The sequence below is a fragment of the Lygodium microphyllum genome, chromosome 3, assembly GCF_053477565.2.
Source record: "Lygodium microphyllum isolate KBCC chromosome 3, Lygodium_microphyllum_v1.1.10, whole genome shotgun sequence".
Lineage (NCBI taxonomy): Eukaryota > Viridiplantae > Streptophyta > Polypodiopsida > Schizaeales > Lygodiaceae > Lygodium > Lygodium microphyllum.
This window is the reverse complement of record NC_141137.1, coordinates 142109513-142122771: the sequence shown is the minus strand read 5'-3', so window position 1 is coordinate 142122771 and position 13259 is coordinate 142109513.

Below are 13259 nucleotides of genomic sequence, written 5' to 3'. Positions count from 1 at the left end.
TCACAATTCAAATATTGCGTCTACAAGCGCATCTATGGAGCCTTTTTGTTGTAGTGAGAAAGATGGAACGCTTCGACTATGTATTGATTACAGAGGGCTGAATCAATCAATTGTTAAGAACAAGTACCCTATTCCTAGAATAGATGAGCTTCTTGATCGTCTTCAGGGTGCAAAGATCTTCTCCAAGATTGATAGGGTTACTATCAGATAAGGATCAAGGAAGAAGATATCCCAAAGAGGGCCTTCAACACAAGATATGGGCACTTTGAGTTCCTAGTTATGTCCTTCCGGCTTACGAATGCACCAACCACCTTCAACAGGTTAATGTAGGATATTTTTAGGCCATATCTTGATGACTTTGTGTTCCTCTTCTTCGACGACACTTTAGTCTATTCCAAACAGGAGAAAGATCATGAATCCCAACTTCGGATTGTCCTTGAGACAATGAGGTCACATAAGCTGTATGCTAAGATGAAGAAGTGTGCATTCTTCAAATGTCAGATTGAATATTTGGGATTCATAGTATCAGCGGAAGGAATCTCAGTGGACCTAGCCAAGGTCAGAGATGTGCTAGAATGGCCAATACCAACATCTGTCAAAGAAATACGCAGCTTTCTTGGATTGATAGGATGGTATAGGGTCTTCATAAAAAACTATGCTTTGATTGCAGCACCTTTGACGGACTCACTAAAGAAGCAAACATACATTGCATGATCAACTCTCAAAAACAAACTAGCTTCGATAGATTGAAGCAAAGTTTCGTATCAGCACCTATCCTAAAGCTTTGAGACCTCAATAAGGAGTTCGAGGCAGTATCTGATGCTAGCGCACTTGCCTTAGGATGTGTACTCATGCAAGAAGGTCACCCTGTAGCATACTCTTCAAGGAAATTGAAGAGTCATGAGAAGAATTATGCTACGCATGATCTGGAATTGCTAGCTGTCATCCATGCTCTAAATCTTTGGAGACACTACCTATTGGATAACAAGTTTACACTAGTAACTGATCATAAGAGTCTCAAGTGGATCTTTACCCAGAATGAGCTCAACATGAGGCAACACCGGTGGATTGAAGTGCTAGAAGAGTACGACTTTGAAATCAAGTACCGACTAGGGAAAGAGAATGTAGTTGCCGATGCACTCAGTCATAAGGCATTCCTTAGTTCCCTAATCTTGCAGAATCCATCAATAGCTAGATCTCTAGCTACAAAAGTATCTATGCCAAACAATCCAATACTTGAGTTAGCTAGAGAGGAATCATGCCATGATCCAGCCTACCAAACGATGCTAAGGGAAATCTCTATCAAGGATCAGGATCAAAAGCTGCAGGCTAAGTATCATGAATTCTCTATCAACAATGGACTTGTCTACTATAGAACGAGGCTATGTATACCGGCAAGCCAGTCACTTAAACAGAAGATATTGTGGGATGCTCATGATTCCCCTTTCTCAGGACATCTTGGCTATACTAAGACTCTCAATGCAGTTAGGAAGAGCTACCATTGGGAGAGGCTAAAAGGTGACGTTCTCAAATATGTCATCGAGTGTTTTTCCTGTCAACGTATCAAAGCCGAACATGTCAAGATGCCAGGCAAGCTGCAACCGCTAGACATTCCCCAAATGAAATGGGAATTCATCAGTATGGACTTTATTATTGGCCTACCCCAAATTCAGGGAGGATACAACTCCATCATGGTTGTAGTTTACATGCTTACTAAGGTTGCACACCTTATTCCAGTGAAGACAAACTATAAAGCCTCAGAAATTGCAAGATTGTTTATCAAGGAGATATTCAAGCTACATGGGCGAGAAAGCAAATTTAAAAGAAAAGATGTAAAAGAGACCAACTCAAGGGAAAACCTCTTATACACTAGAGGAGCTGCTGGACCCAAGGGAAGAGGTCGAGGATTGAACACCGACAACAGGAGTCAGATGACATGTCATTATTGTGGTAAAAGTGGCCATATTGTCAGTGAATGCTTCCACAAGAAAAGAGCACAGCAGATGCAGAATGACCACCACCAAAGTCAATTCATGAATGAAGAAGAAGAAAAAGATACTTCCGCTACCATCAACAACTCTGACAGATTGTTTTAAGGAATTTGTTCCCATAGTGGATCTCTATGTTTCCCTTAGTGGATTTGATTTGTAAAACCCTTGCCAAAGATGTACAATCAAATGAGTGATGAAAGCTTGCATCCTAACTGTATAGAGATATAAGGTTACCCTCTGCATTTATCATTAGAGCATGAGACAAAGTGTGGGGTGAGTGGGACCTCGTCGAACTATTGCTCTAGCTCCTCCAAGTACCACTTCGAACCATTGCACATTGAATAGTATCATGGAGAAGCTACGGTAATCCACCGTAATAATACTTTGCAAGTTCCCAAAATACTCCATCTCATCCACAACCGTATTTGGTGTTGGAAACCAGAGTTGCAGCATTGGAATGTGTGCACAAGAGGGAGAAGAGAGCTCAAAGTACAAGAATGAAATCTTGCTTACTAAGTTTCTTAGAGTACAACTTGGGTACAGTCTCTCACACTTGATAGTGACCCATAGGTTGTTTATATAGCCTTTGCCAAGCTAGGGTTAGGGTTTCCCTTGCCCCTAGGGCTATTCACACTCATCTGCCCTTAAACTCCCTTGCTTACAGTGGGTTTCTATGCTTGTCTTCTAACACCCTCCCTCAATGCCAGGGTGGCATTGGATTACAAAGCATGTAAGAGATTCCCCCCCTTTTTGGGATGCCTTTATAAATCAGGCTTACAAGGTTGTTTTAGGTAGATGATTTAAAATGGTCAAAACAGTCGATCTTCAGATGGATTGGAGGCATAATTGGCCACCAATTCTTTGGGTATTTCAGGAGTGGTGGGTCATTTACTAGTGATATGCTCTGTCTTCTTGCACTTGTTACATTTCATCTTCTCGGGATACTTCTTCCAGCAGTTGTTTACAAGGTGTCCTTTTTTCTTACAGAAAGAACATCTCGTGAGAACTGTATGAACCAATACTTGTTCACAGGAATTTGAAGTTGCGTGACTATTGCTGCTTTCTTTGTGGTTCCTCTTTTCTTCATCCAAACAGGATTGAATGATACTTGCCAAAGTAGGATCTGGAATGTTGGTGAGAGTGGTTACAAGAGTAGGAAACACCTGTTTTATAGCTTTTAGGAGAATAGCAATAGCATCTTCTTCATGTATTGGAGCTTGTACAGAAGCAAGTTGTGCCATAAGTCCCTTCATATGATAAATGAATTTTTCCAAATCTTCTCTTGAATGATATTCCAAGCTAAAGAATTCAATTTTAAGGAAGATTTTAGTATTTTTGCTAGTGGCTCCATAGAGCTTTTCAAGCTCATCCCATTTTTCTTTAGCAATGTTTAGTTGATCAACATGATGAATTAGGGATTCATCTAAGTGTAGCATTATGATTGCTTGAGCACATTGGTCATCCTCTATATCAATCATATTTGCAGAGTTTACAGCTCTACTACCTTGAATGAGAGGCCAATACCCTCTTTCCATCATTTTGTATTTTATAAGTACCTGCCATGGGTGGAAATCTTTGCCATCAAACTTTCAAATTTGAGGACGGACATCAGCATATGTTGTGTTCATTGGGAAGGTCTTACCACTTGTTAGGACAAGGGCAGTGTCTAGTCCCTTACAAACTTTCCACTAAATGCGGAAGCAAATTAGACAATGTGAAATCAAAGTTGCAATGAAGAGAAAGGCTGAAAATCATATAAGTGTAATATTTCAAAGTATAACTTTGGTGGTCCTTTCTTATGTGCAAGATTCTTCCGAGGTTTAATAGTCTTTTTAGGTTTTAATGAAGTAAACCTAGACTGGACTTCAGGCTCCTCCTTGTGGTATGGCTTAGTGGATGAAGCTTGTGTTGGATAAGGTTTGTCTATGATCTCAATGCTTGTTGCTGATGATTCCGAGGAGAGTACAATGACACTCATGCTTTTGATTTCATTGACCAATGTACTTGAGACAAAGTCACTCACGGTATGCAATACACTTCTAGTGCATGATGTTCTATGTGTTAATTTTACACATAACCTTACAACAATATATGAAGAGGAAAAAAAACTCAATGGGTTTTAGTGAATGCCCAGTAAGCAATTAACCTGATGATTCATGATTAGTGTTCAGAAAACACTATTGTCAAGCTTAGTGAAGTGCTTGAATGGAACCCGGTTGGAAGTCGGCTTCCCGATGCTTACTGATGTCCATTGAGCATGCCTAAGAGCTTTAGAATATTCAATAGGCTTTAGAGACTCTACTTCAATGATTAGAATCACTGTTAATGAAGCTCAGAGTGAAAACATGACAAAGTGTCAAGCTTGGAGCTTGTTGGCTATGGCTGCCCAAAAAAACACAGTTAGGGTTTGGCAGAGATCTCTCTCTGTGAGAGGAATTTCAAGGAACCCTTTTAGCTGAGGATAGCCCACTTGGGGGACTATCAAAGCCCCAAGATAGCTACAGATATTGCGCCACCTGCTGCGTGTACAATACCCGAATTCTGCGCTGTCAGAAACTATGCCTGTTTTTGAGATTCATGCGATGTTACCCACGCCGTCAACTAATCTTATCGTCTATCGTGCCAGGCTGATTTGCCCTGAGATAGACAAGAAATCCCTAGAAGAAATCAGAGGGAGATATGGCCTCCTTTGTCCTCCCCAAGTCCTCCCATGGAGGGAGGTTGTAGGTAGCTATGGAGGAAAGAAGGATAAGATGAAGAAGATAGAGGCTCATGTGCACTTAGTGATAGCTGAGTCTGAGGGAAGCTAAGGAGATCAGAGATGGCTCTGATACCATGTTGGAAACCAGAGTTGTAGCATTGGAATGTGTGCACAAGAGGGAGAACAGAGCTCAAAGTACAAGAATGAAATCTTGCTTACTAAGTTGCTTAGAGTACAACTTGGGTACACTCTCTCACACTTGATAGTGACCCATAGGCTGTTTATATAGCCTTTGTCAAGCTAGGGTTAGGGTTTCCCCTACCCCTACGGCTATTCACACTCATCTGCCCTTATACTCCCTTGCTTACAATGGGTTTCTATGCCTGTCTTCTAACATTTGGATCCGTTGCTCGTCACCGTCTCTCTTGCTTGAACCTTGCCATGACACCACAGTCCATTGTGGAGCGTATTTTGTCAATACGCTCCACGCGAAAATGCCATCTGTGCAACCACGCTGCACTATATATTTTGTATTGTACATTGAAACACTCAAATTAGATGTCCCATATAAAATTTAGATACGACAGATTCTAAACCCCTCATCACATTTGGACTACATCCCCTCGAGAATTCCCACTCCTCCATTGAGACCCCTGTCCCTTCGTGAGATGCTGCGGTCAAGGCTCCATGCAACCATCATGTTGACATAAACCGAGGCCTCTCCTCCATGCCTTCGGGATATCGAATCGGTCGATGACACGTACTACGTCGAAATTCAGCTCGCACTTCCTCTCGATCTTGCCTAGCGATCTGGTACTTGGCGAGCCACGTCTCCATAGAGGCATGGTGCAACATAAAAAAGCGATTCACCTTCTCTTCCATTGAGGCATCCATTCTTTTTTCTACCCCATTTCCAACCACCAAATCTCCTGTCAGTGGAGCCCCGAGAGGAACACCAAGGAAAAGGGAATTATCTTGCAAGAAAATCTATCTTGTAACATCAACAAGCTTGTTTATCATGTTTCATATGATCACAATGAAGAAAAGAACACCAGGCACAACAAATCTTCATGCAGCATTATGTAGATCTCCCACGGTTTTGATAGAATCAACCATATTCTTCAACATCTTCACAAACTCCATCAATAGAACAAAGAAAGCAAAGGAATACACCATCTTTGAATGGAAATACATCACATAGTATTCATCTTCAATATCTTCATAGTCTTCTCTCTCAATCTCTCATATACAATCACTCTATTTCAGTAGAATTGGCTATCTCTGACTCTCTCTCTCTCTCTCCATCAATAATACATCATATCCTCACTACAATCTCTCAAAAATCACCCTCAATAATCCTTCTTAGGTCGTGGATACCCCTCTCAAGAGGTATGTCTGATATGAAGAGTCACCAGAGCCACTACAATGTCCTTTCATAGCTCACTACTGTCACTTCACTCTAGTCTTCACTTGAGTCTTTGGCAGCTACTTCTTCCACTTCCTTCAGCTCTTTTGCACTTGTATTCACCTCTTTCCAAGGCTAGAAAACTTTCCCAAAGTCACACATACATTCCACAGAACACTCACAGAAGCATACAGAACAGTCTACAGAACAGTACCAGAACAGCTACAGTACAGAACAGAACAGAAACAGAACAGAAGCAGAAGCTCTACAGAAGACCTACAGAAGGTTACAGAAGGTCATCAAAACCACATAACTCATTCTCAAACCATTCAAACTTTCACAAACCATTCAATAAACTTTCACAAGATCTCAATCTTCATCAATCAATACTCCATCCCTCTTTACAGAAGACAATCAGAACAAAACAGACCAAAACAGAGCAAAACAGAATAAAACAGAAGGTATACAGAACCAATCAGAACCTATCAGAACATCACAGAACCACCAACAAACATCATGATCTTCCAAAATACCATCATTATCATCCAAAACATTCTCAAACCACTTCCAAACCAATCAATCATCTCATAAAATCAACCATTCAGCTCTCAAAAACAACAAAAATCAGCCAAAAAACAAGTCATTTCAACACTCAACATATCCCCACACTTAATAAGGAATCGTCCTCGCGACCCAGGAAAAAGGGAATACAAGTTCATTTTAAAATCTCAACTTTGATCTTCCATATCTTCTCAAAAAGAATCCATCCACCATGACCCCAACTTATAACCTATTTCTAATATATAAAAATACAAAGAAATGAAAACTCTTTATACATTAACACCTCTTATCAAACTAAAAATCACAACAAATTTGTAAAGGATATAAAAGTTTTCTTCGTCTTCATCAGCATCAACTTCAACTCTGCAACCACGACCCCAGCACCACAAATCTCCAAAACGTAGCTCGTACACGAAATCCAATAGGAAACCACCACATTCGTTTGACATAAATGAACTCACAACACAAACACTAATACACAACACAACCATCTGAATGACTCCTTCAAAAAGAGAGTTTTTCATTAAAAGCTTCCACCATACATTGGAAAGGTATCAATGAAGATGATCCCTCTTAAAAGATTGATGTTGGTGGAATCGATCCATAGATAAGGATTCATCTACAAAGTTTTTGGGAGGATTTTGAAAAAATTGGAGACAGCACATCCTTTCCAACAGGACCAGGTATCTGCTAGGCAAACAGAGGGCATGAAAATACAATATATCTAGTTGCTGGGAATCAATGCTCACATTGACATTCATGCACAACTTTGGAATAGGCTTGGAATCATTATGAGAGTGCCTATGCATATACGCCAGGTACCAAGCAAAGTGAGCAATTAATCTCACTGAGGGATCTGCAACCTGTGAATACTGCTGGGCAAAATGAACATAATTCTGATAAGCTTGACTAGAAGCTGTCCATTCTCCTGGAATTACTGGCCAATTGATCTGGGGTCCTGTAAGGCAATCATCCGAACTCCATCCCCTTCTTCTGGAAATCTGATTATCAAACCCGTCACAGTCACTAACCAACTGAGGTGGTTGAGATATGGAAGTGTTAGGAGAGGGTAGTGGAATAAGGGAAAGTGGATGTAGGGAAGGATAGGAAAAATCATAAAAGGAAGAAAAGGTTAAAGAAGGAGTGGCAGAAATTTGGAGGGAATCACTAAGGAAGGGTGTTAACTGATAAATAGGAAATGTGGAGGGTACATTTATGGAGGGAGAAGGACAGGGTGGAGAAGGGGAAAATACCCTATCCTCAATAAAGGAACAGTAAGTAAAAAAAGGAATTTGAGGGAAAGATGAAGGTTGGAAAAGAAGGAGTAAAATAATGGTGGAATTAGATTGACAAAGGGAAAGATATATAGCATAGCGGTGAGCCAATTGTTGGTAATAGAGGAGTGTAGGAACAGAAGGTCCCAAGAGAGATCGTCTATGATAGGTATCAAAGAAGGTAGCATCAAATGGATTATGCTTTGAAAGATAGGTTAAGAGATCCATCCTCAGTTGATTAGTACTCTGGGCAAAGGTAGGAGCTGTGTTTTGTCTTTGATTGAGAACCACCGAATCAATCATGGGATGCCACGAATTATCATGACAATCAGCTACTTTGGAGGAATAACTTTGAAACATGGCAACTATGCGCAACTCCAAATGATTGACATACAAAACAGCCTGTAAGACCACATCCCCCACATACCATGCCATATCTACCTCATCTGGAATTAACAAGTCTCCTCGTAAATACATGTATGACATCAACATGGTATCTGGCGTGACAGAATCTTCAAATACCATTCGGACTACCTCTGTCAACAACTCAGCAGACCAAGCCCCACTCCATCCATCCTCTGGAAAAGGTAAATCCATCGTGGAAAGCTTCATATAGAAGACCAACTTCTGTAAGTGGTAGTGGACAAAGAAAGAATGGTCTGGTAAGACATATTCCTGAAACTGCTCAAAGGTAGACCATAACAAGTCCATTCTGGACTGCAATCTTTCCACTTTATCTTGGAATAGAGGGCACAAAGTAGCCTGTCTCTGAAGAGCAGCCAAGTCCTGCTGTGAAAGAGAAAAAATCAATGGAACATTAGGGCTTGGAGGAACAGAGCGCGACTTTGCAAGTTGATCTTGCAACTGCTGGATTTGGGAGGCTTGGTTGGCCACTGTGTCATTAGCAATCTGTAAAGCTGAAAGCTTGTCATCTAAGAGAGCTTGGAATTCCTTCGCTTCTCTGGACATCCTCTCCTTCTCCTCTGAAAGGCTAGTAACCTGGGATTGAGCCTCTAGTAACTGGGTCTTCAAAGAAGAAATCCCATCGCTTTGGGTGGCAACCAGTTGGGTTTGTTGTTCCATTTGCTTAAATAAATCTGCTAGGGTATCCTTAGCAGAAGCTAACTCAGATGTTGCCTTATGCAACTGGTCCTTAGACTGCATGAGCTCCTCATAGAAAGATGCGTACAGCTGTTGAACACAGGCTATCATTGACAACTCAATGGAGCTTTGAATATCCTTGCAGAGGAAAGGAATTGCATCTCCTGAGACGAGACTGTGCAGGGAAGGAACTGAGATGTCCAATGATCCTTCTCGATGTGCTCGGAACAGGTTATTGCAAGTGAGATACCCAGGGAGTTCACTGCCAGAAGTAGCAGGGATGGGTACTGAAGGAAGTACAGAAGGGGCTTTATCCGCTACCCTCTTCAAGCGTTTGCGCTGTATGACCAGGGGAGGCGGAGAATCATCATCCTCTATGTCAATAGGTTCTGACTCTTCTGAAGGTGGAGGAGGAGGTACTGGATCTGATGGAGAAGGTGGAGGCACAGTCTTCTGTAAACCTGAATAGGTCAAGAAGTCAGACAAATATGATCCATATGTGACATTGGTAACATTACCTCTGGTGACTTTAACAAAATGCTAATCCATTTTAGTGAGGAGGTAAGTGCTCCAATCAATAGCAACTCCTTTCAGCACCATCCTGGAAGCTGTGAAAAGCTCTTTGGACAAATAGTGGGATGGCGTTTTGGCAGGCATAAACCTGTCCTGAAGAAACTGACACATCGTCTTCCATACGGGATCAGTGATCATAGAAAAGGAAACTCCTGAAGAGTTTATCACCTTCTTAACATCCAGGATTTCCCTTGTCTGCTTTTGCAACAGCTTTAGAATCTCTTCATTAGAGAAGAGCTGACGAGTGGTCACAAAAGGTTCACCTTTGAAGGGTAAAGACAGAGCCTTCCCTAGGCCTCGAGATGTCAAAGTCATAGACATTCCTTGGACTACGCCTGTCTTCTTGCTATAAGAGGCCAGGAACTCATCACATAACGACGGATCCTCTGGAAGCAGGGGAAAAGGAGTAGCCACAAAAGCAGCAAGTCCTGCCTTCGTGAGGGGCTCAAAAGTAAGTAGGGAAGAGTAATCCCTACTAACTAGTGGGACGTACTGGATAGGGGGAGAAGCATGAGAAGGCGCCATTCAGATGGTTACACACACACCACAAACACAGACAATCAAGGAGAATGCCTGCAAAGCAACAGACAAAAAACCAAGGATAAGAGAATAACCAATAAAACGTGACACGACCAACTAACCCCAAGCAAACCACATCCTAGAAAAAATTCGACATGACCTTGAGACAAATGCGACCGAAAGCTTCATGCGATGCATCAGACAAACACCCAGAACCCCGTATCAGGCAACAAAAGAAAAAAAAATTGCATACCGTACCCGTAACCGTAACTAAGACAGTAAACCAAAATAATACCACATCCGACACATATCAAAACTATATCTGTGATAAACCAAGACTGGACCATGGAAAATAACACTAATGACTGCGCATACCCATCCCACGAAACGGTTCAGTAAAAAGGGGAATTAAGTGCAGTGAGGGGGAAATAATTTAATGAAGGGTTGATCTTAATCAATTATTAAAAATTGGTGAATTTTTATTAGGTGATAAACCTTAGCAAGAAAACGGCGGTTCCTTATTAGAAATTAAATTACCAATTATTAGGTTAAAACGGTGCTTTTATTCGATTCCCGGACTTCGATTCCTGACTGGGTCTCTAAATGCAATTCATTGATTACAAATTAAGGTGATGTGGAGCGCTTTTTTGCCAGCGCGTGCTCATGTGACGGCTGGTTCATTTTAATTAAAATTTTAAAGTGCCTCTGTAGCGCACGTAGCGCGTGCTAAGTGAACGGCGGGTTTATTTTAGTTAAAAAAATGTGTGTAGCGCGAATGCGCGTGGAAACTGTGGGTGAATAAAAGAGTTTATTTTAACAATTAATTGGTGATTAAGGGGGAAATAAAAATAAATAAAATACATAAAATAAATACCTGGAAGGGGTGTGTATGTAATGCAGAAATGCGCACGGAAGAGTCTCCCAAAAAGAGTGAATCCAGTAAAAGAAAAGTAAAGATCACTGATGAAACAACAACAACAACACCTTAGCAGATGTGTGGATTTGGTTTGTGTTGGTTGTTTATTTTTATTTGTTTTTGTTTTTTTTTTGTGTTAAGTTATGATGATTTATGGTGGAATAAATGGAAAATGAGCAAGGGAGGTGAGGGGAATTTTTAAGAAATTTTTTTTTAGAATTTTGTACTATTTTTAAATGAATTTGCTACATTTATTGGCAATTTGGGGGATTAATTAGGAAATATTTAATTTTCAGAAATTATAGGGTAGGTAATTGCCAGCAGACAAACTCCCAAAAACTGGCAAAAAGCAAAAGGAATTTTTAGAAATTTTTCTGAATTTTTTTATGGAAAAAGGAAGTTAAATATTAATTAAATCACATAAATCATGTTAATCAAATAAGTCAGTGAGAAATAAGTCTGTTAAGTCTGGTTAGTGTGGGTAAGTCATGTTAGTCACAGGAAGTCAAGTCAGGTTAGGTTAGTCAGGGTAGGTTAAGTTAGGTTAGTAAACTAAGTTAGGTCTGTGGGGACTAACCTAAGGAGGGTTAGTGTAACTAGGCTAAAGTTAGTTTAACTAGGGTAGGGTTAGTGTAACTAACTGAGGGTTAAAGTAACCTAACTAGGGTTAGTAAACTAACTAGGGTTAGGTGATTAGTGGGTGGGGTTAGGTTAGTTAACTAGGGTTCTAGTTAATCCTAGTTAGGGTTAGTTAACCGAGTCAGTCCTAGTTAGGGTTAGGTTATCCTAGTTAGGGTTAGTTAATTAGGGGCAATGGTTAGGTTAGTTGAAACTGGTTAGGGTAGTTAACACTAAGTAGGTTAGTGAACACTAATTAGGTTAGTTAACACTAATTAGGTTAGTCACTAACCTGAGGGAGGAGGTGGAAGAGGAAAAGGAGGAGGAAGGGGAGGTGGATGGCGGCGGCGGGCGGTGGCACGGCTGAGGAGCGGCGGCGCCGGCAGGCGTGTCGGCGGCGGGACGCAGAGACACTGGGAGGCGGCCGGGCGATCGTGCGCAGACGGGCGGGGGCGGAGAGGCACTGGGAGGCGGCCGTGCGGTCGCGCGTAGACGGGCGGGGGCGGAGAGGCACTGGGAGGTGGCGCGTCGAGGAGGGCGGCGACCTGCAACACCAAGGCGGCCGGGCGAGGGCGGCGACCTGCAACATCAAGGCGGCCGGGGGAGGGTGGCGGTGCGGCCGGGGGAGGGCTGTGACTTGCAGCACCAAGGCGGCCGGGCGAGGGTGGCGACCTGCAACCAGAGGCGGGTTGCTGGGGCGGGGGCTGGAGGCGGCTGACTGGAGGGAGAGGAAGGAGGGGAAGGAGAGGGGAGGAAGGAGGAGAGAGGGAGAAGAAGAGGAGGAAGGAGGAGAAGAGGAGGGAGGAGGAGAAGAGCAGAGAAGGAGAAGAGGGGAGGAGGAAGAGGGAGATGAGGGAGAAGAGGGGGATGAGGGAGAAGAGGGAGATGGAGAGGGTGGGAGGGAAGGGGTCGGGCGGTTGGGGGGAAGGGGTGGGCAGGGGCAATGGGCGGGCGGGGTGGTTGGGTAGGGACAAGGGTAGGGTAGGGTAGGGGGTGGGCAAGGTAGGGTAGGGACAAGGGTGCGTACCCCCGTCCCGCGCACATGCACGGGGCGGGGTAAAAAAATTTGCCGTGACGGGATTGAAACGACACTGGGATGACGGTACGGGTTAGGCGGACACAACCGGGGCGCGTGGGGATGCGTAAAATCGAAAAAGGGCGCGTTCACGCGCAAAACGGGCGCGCGAATACACGTAAAAATAAAGAAAAATTAATAACTCCCAATCCGGACCTCAAAACGAAATAGCGTAAAAACAAAAAGTGGGCAGGACGACAGGGGAAAAACAGGGAAAATATATGACGAAAGTTCCGGGAGGGGTAAAGGGCGGTCACGTGCAAAAAACACAAAAAACGAACTAAAAAACGCATTTAAAAATTAATATCGAAAGATCCGTGCATCGGAACGAGGTGTAGAAAAAAGGAAAACTGTGCAGAAAGATGTGCCCGACAATCCTATCACCTCAAAACATAATTCCGACGGAGATAAGACGTGTTCTCATGGGAAAAACCCAAAAAACAACCCTGAAAATGGGATCGGAAATTAATATCGGACAAACCGTTCACCGGAATGACATGCAGTAAGAAGAAAAAATGTCCGCAG